Raw genomic sequence first — 22,204 nt, 5'->3', positions numbered from 1 at the left:
GGAGGTGGGCAAGAAGCACCTTGTTGGTTTAGATGACTAAGCAGACACAAGGACTTACAGACCTCAGTAGCTTAGGCTTGAATAAAATTCAAGATCTCCCGTCCCCAACCCCCCTTATTTGTGTTTTTTTTTTTTTTTTTTCTGAAAGCCCCATCGCAGGAATTCAAAGGGCCAAATTCTGCCCTCAGCTGTGAGTCATGACTCCCTTGAAGCCAAGGAGCTCATATGTATGTACTCAAAGGAAGTATTGGGCCTTGGGGACTCAGGTTAAATAACAACAGCCCGATCATTTGTTTGCTTATTTGCTTAAACCTTTATAAAAGAAGCACAAGGCCTGCTGTACCTGAATGCCTTTTAATAATCATTTTTAAAATACACAGTAGAATTTAAATTCCCACAGTGGATCTCCTGCATTACAGGAGAAATAATAACAGTCTATCTTACCCTATGCCCATGTCCAGGAGAGAGCTGTAAGAAAGGAGGCAGGAATGAATTTCTAACATGCCAGCCTTTCACTGAGAAAGTTCTGTTTGTATCCCCAGGGAACTCAACACAAGGGACTGAAATCCAGAGTTCCTTGTAAACTGCATGAAATACCTAAACAGCTTTTATTTTTCTGAGCTAGGTTGGAGGTAACAAGGGCCACTCCACTGGCTTTAGGAAAAACAAAGATGTACAAGCTGGAATTCCACCCCCGGACTTCTCCCTTTAATGCCCTCCTCTCCTGGTTCACATGCCCTTTCCTCCTGTCTCCTGGAGTCTCCTCCCACAGAAAATCAAAATCGTATCCAATATCAGGTCTCTTCGCTGTCCCTCTCCCAGAGGGTTTTCTTTTTCCTACCAGTATAGAATCAATGCATTCTATTTCATCAAGATAACTATATCAGGTATTTCTTTAAAACCAGGATAATTTCTCTCACTTTTAAGATGTGTAAACATTTTATACTCTGCCATTCCTGCTATAACGTATTTTTATTTTAAAAACTTTTATTTATATTTTATTTGTTTAAAAGACGTAATACACCAATGATTATACAACAGTAAAAATACAAAGCAAAAAGTGAAAGCTTCCTCCAATTTTTTTTCTTAGAGGCAACTACCATTCACAGCTCCCAGAGTATTACTTAAAATTATTTTTATTTTTTAAATAATCTTCTTTTATTTCTTTTCAGATGTTCTTGTATTTTTTCTTTATTCCTTAATCTCTGCATTTGTTTCTCATATTTAAAACTTTAAATGTAAAATGAAATATTGAAGATGTTGACCTATATATTGTCATCTATCTTCTAAACCCTTCTCAGTTCCCCACTCCCCAGGGAGTTTTTAGGGGCAGACATGAGTGTCTAGACACCTCTGGCTTTTTCTAATATCAGCCCTGGAATGTGGCACCTTCTCTGCCCAAGTATAGATCTGCCTGCTGGCAAATTCCTTCCCTCTAGCTTGTCCTTGTTTTTTGTTTTACAGCCTAAACACAAGTGAAAATGTCTTCCCCTTCGTGTTAACTCCAACTATTACGTAGATGCTCAAATGCCAGGCTGCAGAGTCCATTCTCATTCTCCGTCCTGTTTTTTTTTCTTGGTCTTTGACTTTACATTTTGGGTCATACAGTGAAATTAGGCCCATGTTTGTTTCTGTGTATACAATGGAGTAAGCTGAACCAGCATTAACCGAACAAGCAAAGAAACAAAACTTAACAACGTTGACATTGTTTATAGATATTAGAGAACTGAGAGGAAAAAAAAAAACTTAGTAGGATTGTGTAGTAGTAATATGAACTATATTATTTATGTGAAACAGTTATTATTTATGTATAAATCCTAAGGTATACAATATTAACAAACTCTGCAATTTGTTATGTGTTATTCATTCATGCCACAAGCAAATGTTTGTTGCCCAATGAACTTTAAATTTTGTTGTAAATATAATTTTATTATGCCTATATTAGACATTGTTTTATAGGTCCAACGCCCTCCTTCTAGAAACATCATCTCCATTCTTTGGAATGATTTCTGTTTCAAATGTACACCCTTCAGTTGACCAGCCAGTATGAACTGCCATATTTAATTGACCCCCAACACATGACCATAATGGATCCAGAGACAGGCACCAGACCCAACCGAAGCCAAAAAATTCCTTCCGTGGGAATTTTTGAATGAGAACTGACAGTGAATCCATTTTTGTTCAGGCGGAAGCTATGAGGGTGGGACCTCAAACCTGAGCTACTGGCTACTTTGTTTCCAACCCCATGGAACAGTAGATCTCCACCCCAGCTGCACAGCAGAATCACCTTGGGAACTTTTAAAAAAATGCCTTGGCACCAACCCCCAGAAATTCTAATCCGCTTGGTCTGGGATGGGACCCAGGTGTCAATATTTCTTTAAAACTCCCCCAGGTGATTCTAATGTGCATCTAGTAATGAGAACTACTGAACAGGAAAAAAAGTTTACAGTGAGAAAGAACAGGGTCATGCAGAAGAGATGGCCAGAGGAGACACACAGAAACACACACTGGTGGCAAATTAACCCTTGTTTTAGGTGAACTGCTTCCAGACTTTTTTCTCATTGTTCTGTTGACAGAGTCTTTTTTCAATTACCTGAGATATTCCAGTGTCTTTCCAATAAATCCTCTTTTATCCTAAGCTAATTTAAGTTGCATTTATGTGATTTGCAAACAGAAAAGTCCCTACTAGCTCTCTGTTTTTGTGTTCCCGGGCTTAATAGATTTTTACACTTGTAGAATAGTTTCTCTCCATTCATGTACTCACTAATTTAAGCAACAAGGCCCATAATATCCCAAGCTCTATACTAGTTGCCAGGAATACTAAAGCAAAGATACTATAGTCACTTTATGTGAGCAGCTTCCACTCCAATGAGAAAAATGGGCATATCGGCAGAGAGAAATAGCAATATAAGAAGTGCTATAATAAATGTATTGACTGGTTACTATAAGAGCACCAAGGCAATGTATGGTCAGGTGAAATCATGGAAGCCTTTGCAAAGGAGGTGGCTCCGGTGTTGCTGGAGGAGTGAATTAGTGTCACCTGGTAGACAAGAGCGGGTCAATATGTGGAGCTACATAGCCAAGGGCTCAAAATTATATACGAGGAAGGCATATTAGGGACATTTAAGTATTTTTGTTACATCTGGGCCTGAAAGTATATATGTGCTACAGGAGAGGGATAGAGACAGAGGTTAGACAGACTATTGACACCAGCATTTGCCATGTTAAATATTTGAGATTTTGTCCTGTGGGTACTAAGAGACTTTGGAATGGCTTAGCTAGAGCAGTGGTTTGAACAGATTTACATCCTGGAAAGATTTCTCTGGAGAAGTAATAAGGCAAAGGCCTGATTTTCAGGAAGGAAACACATTAGGAGGCTGTTGCAATTGTCCAGGAGAGAAATGAGGAGACCCTGAACTAAGACTCTGATGATAAGAACTTAGTAGGAAAAAAAAGGAAGGTAGATTTCCCTGGATAAGACAAACCGGTTGAGGTCAATTAAAGAGAATGTGTATGTGAAAGAAAGAGGATAACAACCAAACCCTGAAGAAGGTGTGAAGGGAAAACAAATCTCAGGACCTCCAAAACCACGAAATCAAAAGGAAAGTCAAGCTGGGAACTGTGTCAGGAAAACCTGTCTCTCATTTTATTCCTGAATAAGATAGCCGCGAAAATAAAAATGCTACATACCTCCCTCACGATTTGCCCACAGGAATTTTCTTGTGGGCCTCAAGATTTTGTATTTATTTTTATTTTTTATTTTGGAGACAGGGTCTTACTCTGTCACCCACGCTGGTGTGCAGTGACCCAATCATGACTCACTGCAGCCTTGACCTCCCAAGCTCAGGTGATCCAAAAACAGTTCTGTTGAATTTCACCTTGGCAACATAAATAGATAGCTTATCTTCACTGGTGCAGGACAAAGGACAGAACTCAGTCATCCCTCTACTCACTTGAGACAGATGCATATCTGATTGCTTCTTCTGTCCTATTGTTTCATGTAAAAATGCAGATTCACTGAGCCAGACTAAGGTAAAAGTGACTATTCCTCTACCCACCCCCAACATGTAAATTGTTTATTCAGTGAAAGGCTGATCAAAGACTTAAAAGAATGCAGTGCAACCTTTTGTCTCCTTTCTACCTATGAACCAGAAGTCTCCCAACCCCACCTTTGAGTTGTCCTGACTTTCCAGACCGAACCAATGTACATCTTACTTATATATATTGATGTCTCATGTCTCCCTAAAATGTATAAACCCAAGGTGTCCCCCCACCACCTTGGGCACATGTAATCAGGATTTCCTTCACCTTATGAATATCACTGTCACAGCTTAACCTTGGCTAAATAAACTTTCTAACTTGGTTGAGACCTCTCTCAGATACTTCTGGGTTCACAAAGGCTTACATATAAGGAATATGAGAACACAGTTGGCCCTTTGTAGGTTCTGTGGCCACAGGTTCAACCAACCCCAGATCGAAATTATTCTGAAAACAAAAATAAAAATACAACAAAAAAATACATTTTTTTTTTTTTGTAGAGACAGAGTTTCACCATGCTGTTGCCCAGGCTGGTCTCGAACTCCTGAGCTCAAGCGATCTGCCCTTCTTGATTTCCCAAATGCTGGGATTACAGGAATAAGCCACCGCACCCGGCCTTATATAGTATTTGTATTGTAAGTAATCTAGAGATGATTTGAAGTATAAAGGAGGGTGTGTGTAGTTTCTATGCAAATACTACACCATTTTATAACAGGAACTTAAGCATTCTTTAATTTTAGTATCCTTAGGGGTCCTGGAACCAATCACCATTGGATACCGAGGGAGGAATGACTGTATACAGGTAGAAGAAAAATTGCTTGCAAAGGATAAGGAGAAGAAGTTAGAGAACTAGAAAATCAGGATATTGTGGAAATTAACAACATCACCAATGACTTCTGTACTGAGTTTAAGTAGAATGTAATTATCCACCAACTAAAGTTTTTCTTTTTTTTTTTTTTTTTTTTTTTTTTTTGACACGGAGTCTGGCTCTGTCGCCCGGGCTGGAGTGCAGTGGCCGGATCTCAGCTCACTGCAAGCTCCGCCTCCCGGGTTTACGCCATTCTCCTGCCTCAGCCTCCCGAGTAGCTGGGACTACAGGCGCCCGCCGCCTCGCCCGGCTAGTTTTTTGTATTTTTTAGTAGAGACGGGGTTTCACCGTGTTCGCCAGGATGGTCTCGATCTCCTGACTTCGTGATCCGCCCGTCTCGGCCTCCCAAAGTGCTGGGATTACAGGCTTGAGCCACCGCGCCTGGCCTTCTTTCTTTAGATATATCTTGCTTTCACTTCAAGACTAGTCAAAGGATAGAAAGTAAGTAAACTAGGGTATGGTTGCTGTTTTTCTCTGAACCTCCTCCCGAGCCCCAATCGCATAAGTGGAACTGTATCCCCATTTTGGTAGTCTAGCAGACCAGAAAACTCAAGAGAGAGGGTGGGGAATGGGCAAAGTAAACAACTAGGTATTTGGTGTTGACCCACCTAGTGCTGATGAAGATGAGACAAAATCTAGGCCGGCTCTGGGCTTGTTGGCAGGTGAGCACATTGGAGATAAGAACTCTCCAAGGAGGTCTGGGAATGCAACAGGGAACAATCGGAATAGGTGGAAAAAAGCTTGCCTGAAGCTTTGTAGGTGGCTATGATGTGGGACAGTGATATTTATAAGGTGAAACTATTGGTCCAAGCTCTCAGAACTAATGTGGGATTTCTGACTTAATAATGTCCTTTGTTCCCTCTAGGCCCTCTACCATACTAAATGGTTCTTTTCTCCCTCCCTCCCTCCCCTCCCTCTCTTCCTTCCCTCCTTCCTTCCTTCCTTCCTTCCTTCCTTCCTTCCTTCCTTCCTTCCTTCCTTCCTTCCTTCCTTCCTTTCTCTCTCTCTCTCTTTCTCTCTCTCTCTCTCTCTCTCTTTCTTTCTTTCTTTTTGAGAAGGAGTCTCACTTTGTTGCCCAGGCTGGAGTGCAGTGGCATGGTCTTAGCTCACTGCAACCTCTGCCTCCCAGGTCCAAGCGATTCTCCCTGCCTCAGCCTCCTAAGTAGCTGGGATTACAGGCTCCTGACACCCCATGCCCAGATAATTTTTTGTATTTTTAGTAGAGACAGGGGTTTGCCATATTGGCCAGGCTGGTCTCAAATTCTTGACCTCAGGCTATCTGCCTGCCTCGGCCTCCCAAAGTGCTGGGATTACAGCTGTGAGCCACCACACCCGGTCAGCTTTTCGTTCCTCAGTAGGTATATTCTGACTAATAAAATCTCCTCCTAATATACAGTCTACTTACTAATATCCATATTCATATAAAATATTACCATGGCACTCATGAATGAGAGGTAGGGTCTCTATAAAGTATCACAGGTTTCCTGGGGTAGAGGAAGGGGCAGTCTGGTGTATGAGTGTTTTTCTCCCCAAACAGATTTCTACCACAGTTCCTTATTACATTTAGTATAAACTTTAAAAACCTTAACCCAGACCTTAATGCTTTACATGCCCTGCCTCCACCTCATATTACAGCCATTTCCCCTCCTTGACGAGGTTCCAGCACTACACACACACACACACACAAACGTGGCATACTGGATTAAGTACGGCAGACTGGATTTAAGTTAGGGCTTGAAATATGAGGGAAGATAGCAAGCCCTTTCTTAGGAGTGTAGTAGAGAGAGAAGTTGGAAGGAAGGACTTGGTTAGCAGGAAGTCACTAGGTCCTGCAGCAGGCTAGAAGAAGCCGCTGTTGTTAGATAAACTCTGTCCCCAGCAATTACTCACAATGTATCTGCAGGATCCAATGGGCAGAATCATCCTCCCTGGAAAATGGGAAAGAGAGGCAGAGAGAGGAGCTAACATCTGAAAGTGGAACAGGCTTTCCTGAATGAATTACTTTCTCATACACTCTAAAATATCTTGAAGATAGCTTGAAACTACTTTATGGTAGTTTCTATTACTACTAGTTTCTAAGATTACTAGTTTAGTACTACTACTAGTAGTAGTAGTACTAGTACTAAACTAGTAGTAGTTTTTGCTACTACTTTATAGTGGGTTAATTAGATAGGTGAAGCTTGTTTACTTGGAAATCAAAATAGTACATGAACAACTTCTCTCCCCTTTATCCTTCTAAACACTGATTATAACATTTGGTCCAGGGCCAGGTGCAGTGGCTCACGCCTGTAACGCCAGCACTTTGGGAGGTCAAGGCAGGCAGATCACTTGAGGTCAGGAGTTCAAGAGCAGCCTGGCAAGCATGGCAAAACCCCATCTCTATTAAAAATACAAAAATTAGCTGGGCATGGTGGCAGGTGCCTGTAATCCCTGCTACTTGGGAGACTGAGGCAGGAGAATTGCTTCAATCCAGGAGGCAGAGGTTACAGAGGTTGTGCCATTGCACTCCAGCCTGGGTGACAGAGTGAGACTCCATCTAAGAAAAAAAAAGAGAGAAAAAAAAGAAACATTTGGTCCAAAGGGAAAATGCCACATCTTTTAGACCAATAGTCTTTGACCTCTTCCATTATGTAGCAAGCTCATATGGGACTAAATTTTCTACATCCCAATTAAATACTAATGTTCATTTTATGCCTTCTGTGTACCACACTAGGCACTAACAACTAGTGTGTGAGTGTGGGGTGTGTGTGTATGAAAGGGGGTTATCCAGTTATATAAAAGATATATGCATGTTTATCACAGTTATCACATGTTTATTATTCACAATAGAAAAGACATGGAATCAACCTAGATGCCCATTGATGATGGACTGCATAAAGAAAATATGGCACATATGCACCACGAAATACTATGAAGCCATAAAAAGAACAAAATCATATCCTTTGTAGCAATATGGATGCAGCTGAAGGCCATTTTCCTAAGAAAATTAATGCAGGAACAGAAAACCAAATACAGCATGTCCTCACTTATAAGTGGGAGCTAAACATTGAGTACACATGAACACAAAGAGGGGAACAACAGATACCAGGGCCTCCTTGAGGGTGGAGAGTGGGAGGAGGGTGAGGGCTGCAAAACTACCTTTTGAGTACCATGCTCACTACCTGAGTGATTAAATCATTTGTACACCAAACCCCAGTGACAAGCAATTTACCCATGTAACAAACCTGCATATGTACCCACAAACCTAAAATAACAGTTGAAAAAGAGAAATAAATAAATAAATAAATAAATAAATAAATAAATAAATAAATAAATAAATGTGGCTGGGGCAGGAGCAGATGTTGTTTTGGCAGAAAGGATAGGGGGAATGATCTAGGCTTTGAAATTACTATTTTTTATTATGTAGTGAGCTGCAAGGAAAGTTGCTAAATGAGTAAAAGTGAGATCCAAAAATGAAATAGAAAGTTATAAATTAGAGTGAATTTTAAATATCCATCCTTAGTAGTTCAAAAAAGACAGTGGGATAGTATCAGGCGCACATAACTCATTAGTTCTAGCAGCTTGGATGTTGTAGTTATGTGAAATGCTGATTTCTAACAAAGGGGACATGAAGAAAGGGGTTCTAGTAAACTAGTAGTTTCTAATAGTTTTTAATATACATACAGACATATATACATGAACAAAGCCAGATCTGGTGAGAAACACTGGTTTTCTCAGTGACCTGTCAATAAAAACTAAAGAACAGAGAGCCACGGATAAGAGCACTCTCATCCTGCCCTTCTGTTGAATTTGCCTACCATACACTCACTTTCTCTTTTTCTGTGTCCTCAGTTGATCTTCCTTTGGGAAACCACCTCTGCCTCACTGTGTGTGGTCTTGGTAAGACTGCACCAAGTTTGAAGGGGTCCTGCTATCCCTTCAAGGGTAGCACATGCCATTGATTAGCCATGAGTAGAGAAGGGTGATACAGTCAATGTTGGAGAACACCTGGAGCCTCTATATCCTGATGACAGTGTTCTCAAGAGACTCCCCACGAGTTTTTTCTCCATAGAACTCTCTTCAACCAGTGTGTCGAATTCCTGTCCTCTTTCAGGCTAGGATTTAAACCTTATCTTCCAGTCATTTACTTTTTAATTTTATGTATTTGTTTACTGGCTTCATTGAGCAAAAATTGGCTTTCTATATTTGCAAAGGATCCCAGGAGAAACATCCTAGAAATTACCTAGCAGATTACTCAATGCAGTCACAGCTAGGTTATGGGTTTGTTTCATTTTTAAAAATAAATTACAGTGTTTTTACACTCTATAAACTTTGAAATTTGAGCAATTTTTTTTTTTTTTTTTTTTTTTTTTTTTTTTTTTTTTTTTTTTGAGATAGAGTCTCGCTCTGTTGCCAGGCTGGAGTGCAGTGGTGTGATCTCAGCTCACTGCAACCTCCACCTCGTGGGTTCAAGTGATTCTCCTGCCTCAGCCTCCTGAGTAGCTAGGACTACAGGTGTGAACAATGACGCCCAGTGAATTTTTACATTTTTAGTAGAGATGGGGGTCATACCATGTTTGCCAGGATGGTCTCAATCTCTTGACCTCATGATGTGCCCGCCTTGGCCTTCTAAAGTGCTGGGATTACAGGTGTGAGCCACCGTGCCCGGCTGAGCAAAATTTAAATTTAATTTTCTTGTGTCATGGCAATTGCAATGCAGAATTTGGAAATGGTATTAAGATTCTGAATACACATCACGCCAGAGAAAGGCATGGGAAGGGTCCAAGGAATATGGTAAAAATAATCAAGGTGTAGGATTTCTTTTGCTAATTGAGAAGGCGACTATAAAGGAGGAAGGAGTAAAGTAAATATAAAAATCAGACAAAATGTTAATCAGTAGCAATAACTTAAGGATATGAAAATAGACGTTTTGAACAGACATAGGTGTGGTAATTGCATTGCAATTACATAAGATACTATTGTATTTAGGTGTAAAATAACATGATATTAGGATTTTCTTTAAAATATTCCAGTCATAAAAGCAGCATCAAAGAAGGGAATGGGACCTAAATCAAGTGTAACAAACATGGTGATAACTTCATGGGCACCCCTTTTAGTAATAACAGTCTTCTTACTTTGGTGTATGTTTGAGAATTTTCAAAATAACAAGTTTAAAAATACCTAGTGAAGCACCTTTAAGAAGTGAATTATTGCCGGGCGCTGTGGCTCATGCCTGTAATCCCAGCACTTTGGGAGGCCGAGGTGGGCGAATCTCCTGAGGTCAGGAGTTTGAGACCAGCCTGACCAACATGGAGAAACCCCATCTCTACTAAAAATACAAAATTAGCTGGGCGTGGTGGCACATGCCTATAATTCCAGCTACTCGGGAGACTGAGGCAGGAGAATCGCTTGAACCCCGGAGGCGGAGGTTGTGGTGAACCGAGATCACGCCATTGCACTCCAGCCTGGGTAACAAGAGGGAAACGCCATCTCAAAAAAAAAAAAAAAAAAGTGAATTATTCTGTCTATGTGTACCATCGACATTTAGATCCTTTCATCATCTTTGAAAACTCCTTGAAAGTTGTGTCTTTTGGCAGCAGTTTTCACCCCTTCTTTTGTAATCTACTCAGTCTCATGATTTATAAAATATTTGCTTATTAGTGGTGACCTGCTGTCAGTAAATTACTTTATTAAGCTCTTTCTTTGAAATATACCCCTCCTCTGACATACCCATTTACATCCAAAGGAAAACAAAATGTTAGAAATGCAAAATTAAAAAAAGGTAAAAGACTATGTTTACCTAATTTGATTTTCATGGTCATTCTTTTTAAACGCTACAATGATATGCCACTGAAACATACCTTACTAAATGTCCTTAAAAAAAAGAAAAGAAACAATATTACTTTTCAAATACTCAAATTACTGTAAAGATGTAAAGGTACCAGATTCCCTAAAACTAGTTTTCTGCTTTACCCTTGATGTTCAAGTATTTTTAAAAACCCAAAGCTAGCCTAGTAAAATCCTTTAAAATAAAATATTTTATTTTTATTGTTTCTATTTTTTAATAGCAACCAATCCTGGACAACAAAGGTCACATGGAACAAAATGAGTCCCTGCCCAAACTATGAAAATGCTAGTATGAACAATTATTGTACATAAATTGGTACATAGTGCTTCATTCTCTAGCTTGGGTATGGCTAATATGTCCATAATATGGCTAATATAGTCCATCCTCTTGATTTTTGCAAATGTTTACTACAATAATGAACAATTTGGTTAATCTGCCTTTAAAAATTCATTTTGTTTGTCCTGCAATATTTTGTACTAATAAGAATTTCCCTTTAAAAATAGCTGGTTCTGCCTCATCAACCTCAGACTTTCATTTTAAAGTGAATCTTCTAATTATAAAAACATCCAGTGACAGTCTGAACAAAAAAGGCATTCCGGTTAACATTCACCATGAAAGAATATGGATGCCTGAGTTTAGGTTACGTATGTATGTATGTATGTATGTATGTATGTATGTATTTTTGACATGGAGTCTCACTCTGTCACCCAAGCGGGAGTGCAGTGGCACGATCTTGGCTCACTGCAGCCTCCACCTCCGGGGTTCAAGCAATTCTCCCACCTCAGCCTCTCGGTAGCTGGGATTACAGGGGTACGCCACCATGCCTGGCTAATTTTTGCATTTTTAGTAGAGATGGGGTTTCACCATGTTGGCCAGGCTGGTCTTGAACTCCTGACCTTAAGTGATCCACCCGCCTTGGCCTCCCAAAGTGCAGGGGTTACAGGCTTGAGCCACCACGCCCAGCCGAATGCCTGAGTTTATACCAATGCTTGCCCACCCCCAAAAAGGGAGAACATGTTAGTTATGGCATCATTTCATCTAAACCATTTGATATGGTCTTACTCTTTCAGTGCACAGAGACAAATGTGGGTGCAAACCTTTCAGAGGGGAATATAATATTATCTGTTAAAGAGGGTCAGGTAGTTTTATGCAAGTTAATTTTCAAAAGTAATCAGATCTTGAAAAGCTCTGATGATAGGCGACACCAATTGGCATTTTCTCAAATATTCTGCTAAAAGAAAAGAGGGAAGCTTGATAACATCAAGATCAGCTTCCCTTTTGTAAAGTTTTCTTAAATCATAACTTCTTTTCTATAGGAACAAAAGCAGCATGGCCCAATTTCAAAATGGGGACACATAAATACCAAATAGAACTGAAAAAGATTTCAATGGGTGCATTTCGTATGGTTCTTCCACTCGACTCCAGGAATGTTATGTGGATTTGTTCAGTGAATTATTGAAAATGCAACAGGAAAAAGAATACAGTACATTACTTTTTTTTCTATTTGGTCTATGAATTAAGGGAAAGGTGATGTGTTAAAACATAAGAAATGTTATTAACTGTACTCTACTCATGGGAGAAGCAAACTGTAGCTAGCTTATGTATTGTTTCAAAAAAGATTTGAGGCCGCTGTAAGATTGGTTAGTATAGGCATAGTAACTGACAAAAGAGTCTCTGTAGTGCTTGAGAACCCATGAAAAGAAAATGTTCCCTGCCCTTTCTTTATGTGCATATGTAGCTTTCCAACAGTGATTTTGAAATGGTTCAATAGCAAAAACTGGCCTTCTGCTGTCAGAGAGAATGCTTCAGGGGTAGATCAGCAAATAGTATAGATCAGTGACTTCTGCTAAGTGTACGGCCTCTGTGGAAGTTGTTTTTCCATCACTCATCCCCTCCATCAAAGCTCTGTGATTCATCCTTCCCATAGGTGCTGGACCCAGGTGTGTGAGGGCAGAACCCAAAGCACACAGAAGAGGAAATCTCTTTGTATTTCAGCATTGCACACATCTGTGCAGTAACAAATGGAAAGAATTAGTGAATAATGTCACAGAAATTTAGTTGATGCACTTAATAAGTAAATTTTAAGCAACAAATACACATAAGTAATTAATCCACTTCTGATTGGCAATGGACATGGAAACCATATCCATCTGAGAACCCACATGATGGAATGTTAATGATGCATGGCCATGTTGGAGAAAAGAAGAGGATTTAGGCTTGGCAAAGACAAATATATTTTATCTAGATACAGTAGGCTAAAGATTTTATTAATTCTTTACTTTGAGTGAGGTTTGGAAAGTAAAGTCAGAACTGAACTACATAAAGAACATTTTCCTGTCATACAATATACTATTTGTGATTTTTGTATATCGATTTGTATTTAAATGATTTATTCGGTAAATTACATTGTTCCTTCTATTATCCTTTTCTACCTGTTTACGGTGCAAAGTTAAAAAACGTTTCTGCAGTTGTGAAAGAGAAATAGCTAAATCAGGTTGTGTTTGTCAGGATAGGTTCCACAATGCTAGTGTAGCGAATGACACCTGAGCCCTTAAACTGTTAAAGGTTTACTTTTCACTCATCAGAAGTCTCCTGAGGGGTCTAGTTGCTCTTCAGACCCACTCCCAGGGATGCAGGGTCGCTTGTTTCTTATAGCTACACCATCTGGAAAATGGGGCTTCCAGGGACACAGAGGTGGGGAAAGGGGGAGTGCCCTTAAGAACCCACAGCTGACTGGGCACAGTGGCTCATGCCTGTAATCCCAGCACTTTGGGAGACCTGAGTGGGCGGATCTCTTGAGGTGCGGAGTTCAAGACCAGCCTGACCAACATGACAAAACTGCGTGTCTAGTAAATACACAAAAATTAGCCGGGCACGTGGCATGCTCCTGTAGTTCCAGGTACTCGGCAGGCACTGAGAATGACTTGAACCCAGGAGGAGGAGGTTGCAGTGAGCTGAGATCGGGCCACTGTACTCCTGTCTGGTCGACAGAGGGAGACTCTGTTTAAAAAAAAAAAAGGCCGGGCGCGGTGGCTCACGCCTGTAATCCCAGCTCTCAGGGAGGCAGAGGCGGGAGGATAGCTTGAGCCCAGGAGTTCGAGACCTGCCTGGGTAATATAGCGAGACCCCGTTCTCCACAAAAAGGAAAAAAAAAAAAAAAAGACAAAAAAAAAAAAAAAAAGAACCTAGAGCTGGAAGCAACACTCTTCATTTTTCAGCAAGCCTATTGGTTACTACTAGTTACATGGCCCCAAGCTAATGACATGAGAGGGTGGAAACTGTAAGACTCTTCTTTGGAGAGTAATCAGTGGACACAGCTGTTCCTGCAGCAACTGATTACTACAAGATCTGTGCTGATCTTGCCATGAATGGCAAGACATGGTAAGCAATACCTCCTCTAGGGTTCTTGAACTGTAGAAAGCATAAAACCATGGAGGAGCTTGTAGAAAGGGTACATTTCCAGGCCCGTATGTATAGTTCAGTTTAATAGGGTTGAGATGGGACTAGTGTTTTCAATCAGGCATACCCTATTAAGATATGTGTGCTGCGTGGTACACAAAGAAGACTCTGCATTGCGGTGCAATGTAAAAATTATCTTTAGGGGACTGGAATGTAAAGAAAATGAAACTAAAATTCATAAACAAATCTCCTGGGAAAGTCAGAGTCAACCTTCTGTTCCACAGGGAGTCCATTCTGCTCCACAGTCCTGGAAAGTTCAACAAATATCCCACCAGTCCTTTGCAGGTACGAATGCAATACTGCTAAAAATCTCTACATGGAAAATAATGACAGACCAGGGCCCTTGTCCAGGCTCCATACTTTCTCATCAAGATGTCTTCTTCTTTTGCCAATTGCTCTTATACTTGACTTGGAGAAAAAGCAATAATGGAAAACATCATGTCTGCTTCTTCTCAAAGCTGTAAAATAGGGTCTTCCCTTTTTTTCTTTTCCTCTCAGATTGTTACCAAGACATCGTGCTCATTAGTAGTTATTCTTTGGAGAGAAAATTAGAAGAAAAAAATTAGACGATAATATGGGTAATTTTAAGTGTAAGCATGCACAAAAACTTCTTGAAAATCAGGTTGCGGTCTGTGTTCTTATTTTAGATGTGCCCCTGTTAACTTTTTCTCAATAAGCAGGTGCATACACTTCCCCAAGCTGTCACTGGTGTTTATTTAGCCTGTATGCTTCAAAATCTACTGATGGATGATACCCAACCAGCTTGAAGCTTGACTTTCAAAAACCAGAGCCTTGAAGTTTTAATGAGACTTTCTTAAAGTGTGGTCCAATGAATTTGTTAGAATAGGAGCATCTCTCTCAAAGATACCATAAGAGTATCACATTTGTATGTTAATTTTAGTTCAACAAATAGGAAAAATGATTATGAGTAATAGCTCTCAGCTTTCAGATAGTTCTTTTCATGTTCAAAGTGCTTGACAAACATTAATTAAATCACTGGCAGTCAAATTAGATAAATATGTTCTCTGTATATGCATAGCTGTACCTTCCATGCACACAGTCTTCTAAATCACATCACGGCAGATCAAACTTTTTTTTTTTTTTTTTTTTTGCCATCTGAACTTGGTTGGCTGACACTGATTCCAAGCAACAGATAATTGCTGGAAGGGCTAATCATGAGGAGAGATTATGTAAGCTTTCTTTGTTTTTAAACGAAAACGTGAATTTATCCTTGATAAAAGGTACAGGATGAACCACAGTATGAAACGCTTCTGTCTCTAGGCCGCAAGGTAACAATGACAAAGCAAATTCTCTCGCATTATAGTGTTCGAATAGTTAAACCCTAATTTAAAGAGATCATTTCATTAACAGAGAGTACATTTTATGCTTCCTGGGCTACTGATATTTTTGGCCTCTTTCAGCACCAATAACAAGAAGGCTTTTAAGGCTAAATATGGTGTTGATTTGAGCAATATGGTAATTGTTCATTAATGCTAGGGATCCTTGGTCACTACTGACTTGAGAAGCACTTGGGCTGGCAAATTAAATATAGTAAATTTCATGATTATTTTTAGAATCACTTACACTTATTTTTCCTTCATTGAATTTAATGAAGTTTTCCAAACCATCCCAAGAGATTAACTGGCCCCAATGGATCTTAAAATGAAGTATATTCCAAATAAAAAAGAGTGCTAATAGCATTTCATTTTTCAATAACACCTAACAAATTAACACACTCTACCCACCGACATCATACAATCGGGAAAAGGCATGCACATGCATGTGTGGACACAGCTTAGCCAGAGGCAGGTTTGCTTTCCTTGAGGTGCTCAATTGCATTGCTACAAATGGAGGGGACTTAGGTTTCTCCTTCCACTCTGATTGCCAAACTAGTTTTGTCTGTTTCTAGGGAAGAAAAGTACTCATTAATTGTCTTGCAGTTTGCTGGGCAAAAGAACATCTAGGTCAACCGAGTTGTCTTCTTCCAGACTGCAATAGTTGCACTTGGAGTCATGGTATCTGTATATGTGCATCTCACAGAATGGTGTTAGTTTCTCTTTATAAGCATAATATCTGGGTGATTCCCCTTCTTTATTAATGAAAACCTGGAATTCAGTGACAATATATGATGTGTCCAAGGTCCAATCCACAGCCCATATGGTTTAGACTTAACAAATGGCAATAATGGAGCCATAACTGATATGATATTACATTTGCCTCAGTGTTTCTACGCTTAGCCTCTTGCCATATCTCAGGAATAAAAGTAAATTTTCTGTAATTACATTTAGAGCAAGGAGTCATTGATGTGACTGCATTTTGGCCCAGAAAAGCATATCAGATACATCTCTAATACATTTGTTTTCCCCTCAGTTAGACCTAATGGCAGCATTTAATTAAAAGTTAGACCTGATGGGAGCATTAAATGGATTTAGAAATTCAATAGTATTTGGGCCGGATACGGTGGTTCACGCCTGTAATCCCAGCACTGTGGCAGGCCAAGGCGGGCAGATCATGAGATCAGGAGATCGAGACCATTCTGGCTAGCATAGTGAAACCCTGTTTCTACTAAAAACACACAAAAAAAATTTAGCCAGGCATGGTGGCACACGCCTGTAGTCCCAGCTACTTGAGAGGCTGAGGCAGGAGAATCGCTTGAATCTAGGAGGTGGAGGTTGCAGTGAGCCGAGATCGCGCCACTGCATTCCAGCCTGGGCGACAGAGCCAGACTGTGTCCCAAAAACAAAAACAAAAACAAAAACAAACAAACAAAAAAAATTCAATAGTATTTCAAAGTATAAATGGCCTTAAAAGGCAAATAAAATACACATATCCTTTTGCACACTTTGAGTTGTACTGGTTTTTATACTCAGAGAGTTCACTGCTTCCCTTTCCTCACTTCTTACCTCCTCATTCTATGGAAACTCTTCTCTTAGAGTTCATATGTTCTTAGGGCTCTACACTGGCATACCATCTGCCTGAGCTACTCTTCTCTGGATCATCCATGACTGGTTGTTTCTTTCATTCAAGTGATAGTTTAAGTGTTCCTCAGAAAGGTCAGTCCTACTCCCTACACATGCATTCTGACACCTTTGCCCTTTATTTTCTTCAGAGCAACTGTTACTCTTTTTTTTTTTTTTTTTTTGAGATGGAGTCTCGCTCTGTCACCCAAGCTGGAGTGCAGTGGTGTGATCTTGGCTCACTGCAAACTCCGCCTCTCAGGTTCACACCATTCTCCTGCTTCAGCCTCCCGAGTAGCTGGGACTACAGGCTCCCACCACCACACCCGGCTAATTTTTTGTATTTTTATTAGAGACAGGGTTTCACCGTGTTAGCCAGGATGGTCTCGATCTCCTGACCTCGTGATCCGCCCACCTTGGCCTCCCGAAGTGCTGGGATTACAGGTGTGAACCACCGCGGTCCGCCCAGAGCACCTGTTATTCTTATAGTTGTGTATCTACTTGTTCTTCTCTGTCTCTCCTGAACAGAATGTAACCTCAGTAGGAATAGGAGTTTTTATTTTACTACTTTACCTCCAATACCTAGAAGGGTGCTTAAAGATTAACGAAAATGTGTTGAATAATGAACTTTATAGATCATATTACTTCCAATCCATTCAACAGTATTCCTCCCTGTTTCCATATAAACACACCTTCCAGTCCACATATGTTCTTCTCACTGTCCATGGAATTTACTCTCTATTGTTTCAGGTGCTTTGAACTTTTTTCTTCAACCACATTGTACGCTTCTGAAAGGCAGAGGCCCTTCCCTTTTTATACTTTTCTAGGCTTCCACACCTAGCAGAGTTCTGAGTAGAAACATACCAAAATGCATTTGGTACTTACTTAACAAACACTTACTGATTTATTTCCTACTATAATATTATATGCTGGATTACTGAGCACTTTTATATCAGTGGGGCTGAAGTAGAAATAAAAATTAGCTGACCATAAAACGCCAACAGGGACAAGAACGGGGTGAGAGTTTTCTTTTTCACCTTCTAATTCTATTTAAGCAGTCAACTACAGTTTTCTGGAATGAGTTTGTGACGATGAGGATCTACCTTGGGAAAATGTCTGGCTTCCTTATCTATCAATTTAGACGCTGTACCAGTGAGTGCTGATTATCTTCCAACTCTAAGGTGCGAAGGTCTGTATATCCTGTTATTGACTCTTTCCACAATCCTAAAGTCATTTTGGACTTCATTCTCGTCTTTGATTCTTATATATACTCAGTGAACCCAAGTCTTTCCTCAGTTGTATTCATGACCAATGATTCTTTTAAATTCTATTTGCTTCATTAGAACCAGACAAGGTTATGGTCGCCCTGTCTTGTCCTCCTCTCCCCATTGCAAGTTCACCCAGATGATTTCCTATTAGAATAAATACCTCAGGCTCAAATTTAGGCTCTTGATCACTGATCCTACTCTGTTATTTCAGTTAGTTTTCTGTTGTTTCTAAAATGAATCTCCTGTTTTAGCTCAGCTGATTCCTATCTTTTCCCTGGTTATTGATGTGCCTATTTTCTTCTTACTACCTTTGTTTAAGCAATTTCCTTTACCTTTTTACTCCATAAGCCAACCTAAATTCTAAATTTCATTTTTTGTCCTTTTTTTTGTTGTTATTGTTAACAAGTCTTTCCTTAATTTACATGGATTATTATCTTAAAATTGGTAATTGACAATTGAATCCCTCATTAGTAGTGTTGAATTATCATTTTGTGTTTCATATTTTACCTTCCCAATGATGTCATAATTTTCTTGGCAATAGGGACTTAATAATTCTTAAAATTAGGCACAGACCTTGTCACCACCGAGGATGAACGCATTTGGTTGGTTCATGGCTCTGGAGGTCTGGCCAGAATTGCCTGGATCATGCAGATGAACCCTGACTGAGATGAAAGTTGTGCAACAGGAATCCTTGAAATCAGTGGGACAAAACAGCTTCTGACAGAAATACCTTCTTAGCTAATGCCAAGTGCAATTTCATACATCACTCAGACCATGTACGCAAAGCTGCAAAGTCAAGGAATTTTGATGCTGAATTGCTTTATGTAAGTGTTAACTATTAATATGAGCCAGATGCTGGCAGGTATGTGAGACAGAAAGTCTGAGTTTGAACCCTGGCTTTGTTTCCAATTAAGCTGGGTAATATTGGGTAAACAACTTACCATCTCTGGGCTTCAGTTCTTAATCAGGTTTAAAAAGATTTAAATTTTTTTCATTTTAAAATGAAAGGTTTAGACTCCCAATTAAACTTCCAGTTTAATTATAAAATTATGTAATCCTATTTTAAAAGCAATGAAATAGCAGCCACAAACTTTAGGATTTTTCAGATATTGTGGTTCGATTTAGAATTTTTCCATTTTACAATGGGTTTATCTGGATGTAACCCCATGGTAAGTTGAGGAACTTTTTATGACTTATGATGGAGTTACGGTTTCTACTGAATGCATATACATTTCATAGCATCCTAAAGTTGAAAATATTGGAAGTCAAGGACCATCTGCTGTGTTGCTAGCATTAAATGCAATTTCGGCTTACAATACTTTCAACCTACATTGTGTTTACTGGGAAGTAACCCCATCGTAAGTGGAGAAGCATTTTGTACCTTATTCTGTGTAATAGGATTTGCTAGTTTCATATGCAGTCAGGAACACTCACTTTCAGGTTTTGGCATTTACTCTTTTCTGTTTCTCAATTTGTGTGAAAGTGGATGGACAGATGGTTTATTAGGCTTTCAAATGCTTACAATGCTGTTGTTCAATTCAACAACGGTTTTAAACTTTGAATGTCCACAGAGCTGGATTTTGTTTAGAACGGAAGATAGTTTCAACGCTTCAATTTAAGGATAAGAGTATTTACTCACATAACTTAAAGCAACTTGTGGATATAACTACAAAGGCCTAACCGATTTCCTTTATTTTCGTATGTTTCTTAACTCATTTCCGCATCACAGCCTAACTCTTCCAAGTTGCAGTTTTAAAAATGAAGTTACTTAATAAACCAGACATACAGTTACATTTGCATGTTTTGCCTTGGCCAGAGTCATTTAACCTACAACCTCCTTCCAGATACAAAATCCTTTACTTCAGAAAGGAAATTTAAAGAAGGGCCACATTCCTCACTTTACAGTCAAAAGAACACCTGGGACTTCCTGGTACTCTTTTTACCACGTATTCTATAAATAAAAGAGTTAAAGTGAAATTAGGTCGCAGGGGAAAAAAAATCCAACACTTGTGAATTTTAAGCCCCAACAGAAAATCCCATTCCTTGAAATTCAAATGGCAATGAAAATATTATTGCACGAGGAAAATATAGATGGAACTATGCAAGTCAAAAGATGGTCTCCACTGCTGTCGCTTTGTTTTGTGATTTTTAATTACTCAATGTGACTCTCTTCGCGTAAGTGGGACCGCGAACATGCAATTATTGAATACTCAAACTGCATCAGAAGTGTGTGTAGTAGCCAGAACCCAAAGGACGCGAAAAATGGAGAGAAAGGAAGGCAAGAGCCTTGCCAGGAGGGAACCGAGAAGGTCCAGAGGGAGGGATACTAAGAGGCACTGGCAAAGCAGCTGTGGAGGAGGTACGGGCTGCACAGCAGGTAGGGGTGCCGGCAAGGGAGCCGGGAACGCACAGGAGCCCTGAGGCTCTAGCAGGCCGGGGAGTGGACTGGGAAATGAGATGCAAGGGTCCGGCTGGAAAACTGCAGGAGGAATCCGAGGTCGACCTAATGAACAGCACAGACCTTCCAGAAGGAAAGAGAAGGTGACTATGCGAGCTTAGAACAGGACTAGTAGGTTGGGGAAAGAGTACGAAAAAGCTGAAGGGGCGGACAGGGTGCTGACGAAATGGGAAAGGGCACGCAGGGAGGTGGGGAGCACAGCGAGGCCGGGGGACAGTGGGCAGGTGCGAGGAGCCTAGCCCGCGGGCCAGGGCGGAGCGACTCGCGCGGGCGGGAGCGGCCGCTGACTCACGGACCTAGCGCCCGCAGAGTCTGGGCGGCGCAGAGAGGCGGAGCCTCGATTGCGCGGGCGGGCCGAGGGGCGGGGCCAGCGCCTGACGCGCCTGGAGGCCGGGGCGGCCGCGGGCCGGGAGGGGCGGCGGCATCCGCGGCGGCCGCGGGGGAGGGGCACGGCGTCAGCGCGTCGCCGGCTGGGCCGCGCCGGTGGCCAGGAGGGAGAGACAAGGAGGAGGAGGAGGAGGAGGTGAGTAGGCTCCGGGCTGGGGAGCCGCGCGGGCCGGCGGGGAGGCGGGGAGCGCGGCCCCTCCCCTCCCCGGCGCCCGCCTCGCGGGGCTGCGCTGCGCGGAGTTCCCAGAGGGCCAGCAGCAGCGGCTGCGGCGCGGGGAGCCGGGGGCGGGGGGTGTGGGGGAGGCGGAGCTGAGAGCCGCGCGCTTCCCGGGCGCACGCGCTGCGCTCCCTGCGCCGCCGTCCGCACCGCGCTCGGAATGGGGCGTCCAGGCCGTGGCGTTTTGTTCCTTCTGCAAACTGGTCGTGTTCGAATTGCGTTTTCTTGGTGCCTACACGTCGTGCGTGCTGGTTTTCGCAGCCCGGCGCTCGGCTTCTTCCTCGCGCAGCCTGCAAGGACGGGTGGGGGCACGTCGCCCTCGCGCGGGAGAAGGGAGGCCGGGTGCCCGGGTTGGCCTGAGTTGGCTAGGGTGCTTCGCCGACCACCAGGCTGCCCGGCGCTTGGCCCCTTGCAGTGCGAGCCCCAGGCCTTCCTGAGGGAAACCTTCGCGTCTGGCTTCTGGTCGCCCTCAGTTACCAGACCTCACCAGCGTCCCACTCCCCTCTGCCAGCCGAGTGTGAGGACCCTCACTGTGCCCCCCCATCCCGGAATCCCTCGTTTGAGGATTAAGCACATAATTTCCCATTTTCATCGGGATCCAGACAATCCCATTCTGTCCAGGTGGAAAGATTCTCTGAATTTAAGTCTTGGGAATCCAGCAGCGAAATTTAACCTTTAGTCCCGAAGTAGTTTTTTTGCCTTCTCCCGCACATACAACTTTTAGA

General features: G+C 41.5%; 1 protein-coding gene across 13 annotated transcripts in view; it reads left to right on the top strand.

Moving 5' to 3' along the window:
- LOC105492615 (glycosyltransferase like domain containing 1) overlaps window positions 1-22,204 on the top strand; it is a 407,319-nt gene that overhangs the window by 8,608 nt on the left and 376,507 nt on the right. For 5 of the 13 annotated variants that reach the window (XM_071072711.1, XM_071072709.1, XM_071072699.1 and 2 more), the window contains exon 1: window positions 21,283-21,398. The exons of 1 other annotated variant lie outside the window; for it this stretch is intronic. The gene's annotated coding sequence lies outside the window, so the exon portion shown is untranslated. Of the gene's footprint in view, window positions 1-20,768; window positions 20,959-21,282; window positions 21,399-22,204 lie in introns of those variants that run through there. 7 more of the 13 variants (XM_071072713.1, XM_024796265.2, XM_071072701.1 and 4 more) reach the window with 5 other exon arrangements.

This window comes from Macaca nemestrina, chromosome 11 (assembly GCF_043159975.1).
Source record: "Macaca nemestrina isolate mMacNem1 chromosome 11, mMacNem.hap1, whole genome shotgun sequence".
Classification (NCBI taxonomy): Eukaryota; Metazoa; Chordata; class Mammalia; order Primates; family Cercopithecidae; genus Macaca; species Macaca nemestrina.
This window is presented reverse-complemented; position numbering and strand designations above follow the sequence as displayed.